This window comes from Antechinus flavipes, chromosome 6, assembly GCF_016432865.1.
Source record: "Antechinus flavipes isolate AdamAnt ecotype Samford, QLD, Australia chromosome 6, AdamAnt_v2, whole genome shotgun sequence".
NCBI classification, from domain to species: Eukaryota; Metazoa; Chordata; class Mammalia; order Dasyuromorphia; family Dasyuridae; genus Antechinus; species Antechinus flavipes.
The window spans coordinates 151,250,437-151,258,239 of NC_067403.1; the positions used below are offsets into that span (position 1 = coordinate 151,250,437).

Genomic DNA, 7,803 nt, shown 5'->3' on the forward strand with positions numbered 1-7,803 from the left:
CCCAGAGGCAGAAGCCTCGGAGGCCACGGCGGCGGCTTGACGTAGAAAGCAGTAGGAGGCCGCTCCGGGTCGTGATGTGACGTCGTCACCCTGCGCCAATTCTATTCCTCAGGAGGGCTCCACGGAAATTCTTTGCGCGCATGCGGAGAATGAACCATGTGGGAGGGCGTGTTTCAATACAATTAGGACTATTGCCCCAGAATAGTTGGATGCTTTTGGCCAGTTCTCGACTTTCACCTAATTTCACATAGATCGTACTTGAACCCAATGCTTCTGATTCCAAAACCCCTATTTTTCTACTGTGCTTTTCAAGGGGCAACAATAAAAGGTAAATCACGTTGTCATTTTTTTTTTTAACAAAAAGATTGTCTTGCAGAAATTCTTCATAAAACCACATCAAGTATCAGCACATAATTTTCTTAGCTAGCATTTTATTAAAATAAAAATAATAAGCGATTAATAAAAATAACTTAATATAAAGGATGATTTTGGCGCTTTGGTACGAGGGATTCCCAGATGAGAAAATTCAGAGGAAGGTGGGTAGAGGGAAAAGGCTGTTCCAGAAGGTGGGACTTTTTTTTTCTTCTTCTTTTTTTTTTTTTTTTTTGCTGAGGTGACTTTCCCAGGGTTACAGGGCTAGTAAGTATTAAGTGTCTGGGATCACATTTGAACTCAGGTCCTCCTGATTTAAGGGCTGGTGCTCTAGCCACTGCGCCACCTAGCTGCCCCGAAGACAGGATATTTTTAAAGTCATCAACACTATCTATCAGAGGTGGGTCTTCTTGCCTTTGAAGCCAGAAGACTATCCATTAGACAGCTAGGTGTCCCCAACATAACATACACAGATATTTATTGAATTCACATGCTTCAAATTCAAAAACACCAACTTGAGAAAAGTCATCTGTGCCATTGGTCAATGTATCCACTGGCAATGCACTTCTCTTCAGATTCAATTCAGTAGTTCTGGCATAAATTCATGCTGCTATATTAAATAATCAAATCCAACTTTCAAGTTGGAGTGTCTATCCATTAAAACATGCTCCATGCTCTATGAATTACTAAAACTGAGTTAAGAAGAAAATTGAAATTCAGCTTTGCTGACTTTAGGTTTCACCACCATTCCTGCACACTGTAATAGAAGGTACACTGGATTTAAAGTTAGGAGCAGATTTATAATTGGAAGGATCCTGGGAGGTCATTAGGTCAAACTTCCTCATTTTGCAGACTAGGAAGTTGAGCACTAAAGAGGGTAAAAATGAGGTGGAAAGTCATACTTACAGAAAGCAGAGCCAGAATTTTAATCCAAGCCTTAGTACAAGTATAGTACAAACACAAAATTCCTTCCCCTAGAAGACCTAGGATCAAATCTAAGAACCACTGCTATCAGCTCTATGTTGATGCCTGCATTCATTTACAATCATAGGCATCCATGAATGTTTGTATTACTCAGCCACATTTATTGAAGCCCTATAAGCATTCATTAGGTCCTATTATATCCCAGATACCGAGATAGATACCAGGAATACAGTGACAATGACAAAAACAAGTGTTCCTACCCTCAAGAAGTTATCTTCTAATTGGAGAAAAATAACATGTACTATGAAAATTAAATGTAAAATATGGACAATATAGATACAAAGTAATTTCTGTAGAGAAGGTACTAGCAACTGGTAAAGAGGATAGGCTTTATAGTAGCCATAACATTTGAACAGTATCTTAAAAGAAACTAGGAATTTTATTACCATAAATGAAGAGAAAATAGTTCTTCAAGTAGGAGACAGCCTATGCAAAAGTGCTACTTAATATTGTAATTATTGTTATCTAGTACATATAGAAGTTTTAAGGTTTGCAAAAATGCTTTATAATTATTGTCTCTTTTTATCCTAAGACTTTTGAGACACCCTGTTCTGAAAAGGTAATCATTTCTTTTTTTTTTTTTTCTTTTTTTTGCTGAGGCAATTGGGGTTAAGTGACTTGCCCAGCATTTAGTAAGTGTTAGAGACTAGATTTGAATTCAGTTCCTCCAGATTTAAGGGCTAGTGCTCTATCCACTGAACCACCTAGCTGCCCCTAAGGTTATCATTTCTAAGCAATTTTTGTACTACTTCCTCTTATGGTTAATATTGCTTATCTATTTATTGGTGGAGTTTGTTTTCCCTAGTCAATTGTGCAAGATTTCAGGAATTACTGATTATATTATTGTCTTCAATTCTGACTGAACCTTTATAACTACACCACAGCTAATAAATAGCATGGTCTTCTGAATTTAGACTTTGTGTTTTAATTTGGAGTAAATTTTATTAAACACTTTACTGAATTAGGAAAGGAAGAAAGGAGTTGAAATAATCTTGCATGATGTCAATTAACTGGTAGGTGGCAATACAAGCCTGGATTTACTTCTGGTCACTTAGTAGGCTGCTTCCTTCAACTGCCTCCTTGATCAGCAAAGAGAATGCTCAGCCAAGATTGGTAATCAGATACACAACCCTTTACATGTAGGTCACAGAATTCAGTCTGGAATTGTAGTAGCCTAAAACTTTCCCTTTGACAGCTGCTCAGTTGACAAGGAAAACTGATAGTGGCCTACATGGGATCTGTTTTATGAAGAACTGAGTATTTCTTTCCAAAAAGAAAAGGTGCCACCTTTGCCACCTTTTTATTTCTCTCCAATCCTTGTACAGTGTCTAGCAATACTAATTGATTGATTAATTGATTTCTTATTCTTGTCAAGATTTTAAGTTTTTTCTTTGTCCTTTTTTCATAACTTCATATATTGTTACAAAGTGCTTTATGTACATTAAATAAATTTGATCGTCACAACAACTGTATGAGATTGGATCATAGGTAGCATCATAGAACTAGAATGGGAAGAGACCTCAGAAGTCTTCCACTTTAACCCTCTCATTTTACAGATTAGGAAACTCAGGCCTGCCCAGTACTACACAGATAATAAGAATTCAAGTCAGGATCTGAAGGCAATTATTATGACTTCACAACTCTGCCTGGGTGACTAAAAAATAACCTGAGGATGAATGTTTCCAGCCTTGGCCAATACTTTATAGACTCAAAAGATCTGAAATCATTAGAAGATTGAAGTAATACTCCCAGCAGCAACTACAATTCCTAGCAGAGGAAAGAATGAACATCAGAAGGAGAAAAACCCCAAATCATTCCCAGAGTACATAGATGTTTGAAATTGATTCAGAAGTAGAGTCAAGGGGAAGATGAAAATGAGCAGTCCCTGCAAATAATTCATATTTTGGCACTTTAAATATTAACCTCTTAGAAGAGTACAATAGGAATTAAAACAGCTTATGAGCATCTTGTGTTTTAAATATTTCTTTTCTTTGTGAAAGATATAAATAGCACCACCATACCTTGTTTTATATACTGAGTAGCTTTCTAGAATATACTTTGGTCCCTTTTGTAGATACAATAGACATGATATTTATGTTTATACAGCATCTACTCAATATATTTTTCATCTCTTGGTCTTTATAGGCTGTCCTTTGAAGCCTGCTTTCCTGATTAGTGAGTTCCTGGTCTGATATACATTTTCTGAAAGGACCTACACATGCTGTGCTCATTTCATTCATTCCCTGGACTTGGATTCACTTCACTACCAATTGCCAAGTGCTCTCTTCCTCCCCCCATACTCCTCATAAGCTTGTGGAAAGTAAGGACATTCTTATTTTCTACAGTGTCTGAAATATAGTATTTGGTTTGTTTGTTTGTTTGTTTTAAATTCTAATTAGCTAGCTAATTTGTTTGTTTGTTAATCTGTCATCTACTTTATCATTTTGTGTCTGTTACAGTTAGAAAACATTCATTTTTGTTTTACCATTATCTTTTTCATTGTTGTAGTCATCATATTGCATTTTTTAGTTCCACTTAGTTTATTTTGCATTTGTTTATGCCTTCCCATGTTTCTCTGAATCATTTTTTAATATATAGTCCAAGAATTATATTCATCTATCACAATTTGTTTAGCTATTAACATAACATATTAATAAACACTAATTAAGTGCCTACTTAATTAGGTGCTAAGTACTGAATCAAGAACTGAGCTAGAGAAAATCCTTCAAGATATTGATCCTATCACAGTCTTGGTACTCCTTGAAGTATATACATAGTAGTGAGATCTCTGAGTCAAAGAGTGGACATTTTAGTGATTTTTGAGGGAGAATTCTAAAAAATTAGACAAATTCACAGCTACACTTTTCCACAGCTCCTCTAATACCCTTCCCATTTTTGGTAATCTTTGCCAGTTTGCTAGTTATAAGGTAAAAAGATCAGGATTGTTTTAATGTGTATCTTTCTTCTCAGTAATATAGAGAATTTTTTCATATGGTTATTAATTATTTGGAATTGCTCTTTGACAAAGTGTTTGTTAATATAGTAGTTGTATCTTGAAAAAGCCAGAATTTAATACTGGAGACCTTATGGATTCCAGTCTCTCAATTACTGGGACTCTTTCCTTATTGATACAGCACAGAAGCTCACTAGTTGTTTTTTTCTCTACTAGGTAGCCTGACAGACCGAGAAGATGAAGTTTGCTGTAAATGTAAGCAGACATTGTCCAAACTTTCTTCCTGAAGTTGCCCACTTTAATGACAGTCACAATGTCTTATCTTCAAAAACCCATTGTGAGAACCTCGCTGACTTTAAACACAAAATTCCTTTGCAGTATTGAAAATAGGATTTTTTATTTAACAATAGATATATTATAAACCTTTTGAGGAATACCTGTTACAAAAAGTGGGATATATTTGCATATTATAAATTTAAAATGCTATTCAACTTCTTTACAACAACATAATAGATAAACTTCGATTCCACATTCCAGATCTTTCTCTGCTTCCCTTATTTCAATTTGGTATCATACACCTGGTTTTCTTGATCTATTTCTGGGGTTATGATATATTCCTGTCCAAAGTTAACTCTTTTAATGGACTAAAGTTCATTAATCTTCTAATCTAGCAAAACTCCTTCCTCCTACCAATCTCTAGTGATAAGAACAGAAGGAAAAATGTACTTTAGAGTGAGTCAACCATCTTTAGATATTTCACTAGCCGTTTATAAAAGTATAGCATAGTAGTCTGAAAGACACCCTTCAACATAAAAGGGAATCTCATTCCCTTGGATGGAAAGGACCATGAGAAAAAGACCATGCCAGTGAATTTGGTGGGTGCCTTCTTCCTGGCTGCCTCCACCTGCATTCTAGTGTCCCATTCTGTCAGAAACTTAAGCCCTTACTCCTGTAACTCCGGACTTTGATTTATGAGTATTTCACCACATCTTGCCTAGTTGCACGACCACCACTGTCACTTCCTGACCCTCTCTGTATCTTGCTACTTAACATTTCTGTCTCACCCCATACCTCTACCCTTTCCAGCTCTAATTCTAAGAAGATTGTTCTTGTCAAGATTTTAAGTTTTTTCTTCATACTTTTTCTATAACTTGCATTTATATATTGTCACAAAGTGCTTTATATGTATTAAATAAATTTGATAATCACAATAGCTTTAGGAGGTTGGATCATAGATAGCAAATCAGCACCTACCATCCCTACCAAGTACAGGTCAGTCAATTGTCCTATGTCTCCAGTTACCATTCTATAAGACTCCCTTGTCCATTACTGCCCTTAAAAACCTTCTGGGCTCCTGTTAGAGTGTTAAGATCCTCGAGGGCAGGAAATGCCTCCGTTCCCTTGCCAATGCATTGCCAGCACTTACATAGTAACTAGCATATAATAAATGTTTAATAATTCTTTTGGGAAAAAAAGTTCTTTATCAACTTCAAAGGTATTAATTATGAAAGAAGGTAGAGTATGAATTTACTATAGAAGGAGGTAGCATTTAGCTTTTAAAGGCTGTGTAGGAATTCAGTGGGCATGTTAGGGGAGGGGAAAAGAGATAATTCAGAGCATAGTCAATAGTGTGGTTAAAAAAAAGGGTAGAAATAGAACAGAGTAGATAGACTAGAGAATAGTTAGTATTCAAGTTTAATTAGAACAGGGCTTCTTAAGATTCGGTCTGTAAATTTGCTCTTTTAAAAATATTTTTTATTTTTAATTTATGGGGTAAAATTAGAATTTCCATAACATAGTATAATAAAAAAAATGATTGAACATAAAAACTGCAAAGCTGGCTATTTCTTTTAAATATACAACAAAATTATCATGTATATATTTTTCCTCTTCCCTCCAGAGATAGCCATCTTTAGACACAAATAAGTTTGTGTATATAATATATGTAAAATTATTCACATATACTTCTATTTATCAGATCTTTCTCTGGACGCAGATAGCATCTTTGAGTACTTATAATAATCAAAATGACTTATTTACTCAGTCATTCTTAAAACAATATTGCTGTTATTAAATAAAATGTTCTGATTCTGCTCATTTCACTCTTCACTATCCATGTTATTCTAAGATTCATTGAACTCATCATTTCTTATAGGACCATAGTATTCCAATACAGCCATATACTACTACTTGTTTAGCCATTTCCTTTCATGATATTTTGATAACTGTTTCAGTAAAATTGGCTTCCTTTTGTAACCCTATATACTTTATGCTTTTAAAAACATTTTGAGAAGGAGTTGATAGTCTTGCCAAATTGCCCTCTTGATAGTACAATACACAGAAAAAGTTTAGAACCTCTGGACTAGAGCAGAGTATGTGAAAATAATAATAATAAAAGAATAAAAGAAGGAGTCTGAGCTTTCCTTGGTGGGCATTGGGTAATTACTGACAGAGTTTGTATAGGAGAGTGATATAAGCCAGAGCTTTTTTGACTCATGACCCCTTTTCATCCAAGAAATTTTTACACGACCCCAGATATATAGATATTATAAAACATACAAATCAAACATTTAATTATAATAAATCATAATTTCATGACCATCACATTCAGTTACATGACCTCATATCCCATAATTTAAGAAGCTTTGATATTCATGGGGCAGACAGATGCACTAGTGGGTGAGTTAGAATACAGAAAATTTGTAGAGACAAAAAAAATGTTAGAATAATGAGTCCAGATAGGTGTCCTTAAGGGCCAAGACTTAAAGGTAGAGGTGATGAGATTGGAGGAATGGATGAAAAACAAACTGGTTTGGGGAGGTAACATAAGACTTCAGATATGGAAAATAAGGTGAGTGATGAGTACTGCCAACAAACAATGAAACCAAAAGGAATAGTTTTTCATAAAGATAACAAACTGGGTTTTAGACATAAGCTCATAGAATTTGGAATCTTAAAAAGAATTTTAAAGATCATTTTGCAAATGAAGAAAATGAGGGGATGGGGAGTAAACTGACTTGAGGTCACATTAATAAGTAACAGTTAAGATTCAAATTCAAGTTTTCTGATTCTAAGATCAGACACTTTTCTACTCTAGCACTTCTTGAGTTTGAGGTACCCGTGGTATATCTAAATGGAGATGGCCCATAGATGTTTGGAGATGTGGGTCTGAAGCACTGAAAAGGAATCAAAGCTGGGCATCAAAATGTGATTATCTACTTTGAGCTGATGGTTGAATCCATGGGACCAGATGAGTTCATTAAGGGAGGAAGTGTAAAAAGAAGAGAATTAGGTTAAAGGCAAAACAATGGTGAACACCTAACTTAAGGGGTATTAAGAATGAAGATAAACATAGCAGTTCTGAATCTTTCTATGCCATGAATCCCTCTGGCAATCTAGTGAAGGCCATAGACCCCCTTCTCAGAATAATGTTTTTAAATGCATATAAAACATACTTAGACGGGCAGCTAAATGGGGCAATGGATAGAGATTCC

The 7,803-nt window shown here is 35.2% G+C and overlaps 1 long non-coding RNA gene across 1 annotated transcript; it reads left to right on the top strand.

The window, feature by feature from the left end:
- Positions 1-230: 230 nt before the first annotated feature.
- Positions 231-6,915, top strand: LOC127539698 (uncharacterized). Its single transcript, XR_007948021.1, has 3 exons — positions 231-328; positions 3,502-3,676; positions 4,526-6,915. It is a non-coding gene; the product is annotated as an uncharacterized LOC127539698 (long non-coding RNA).
- Positions 6,916-7,803: the final 888 nt, after the last annotated feature.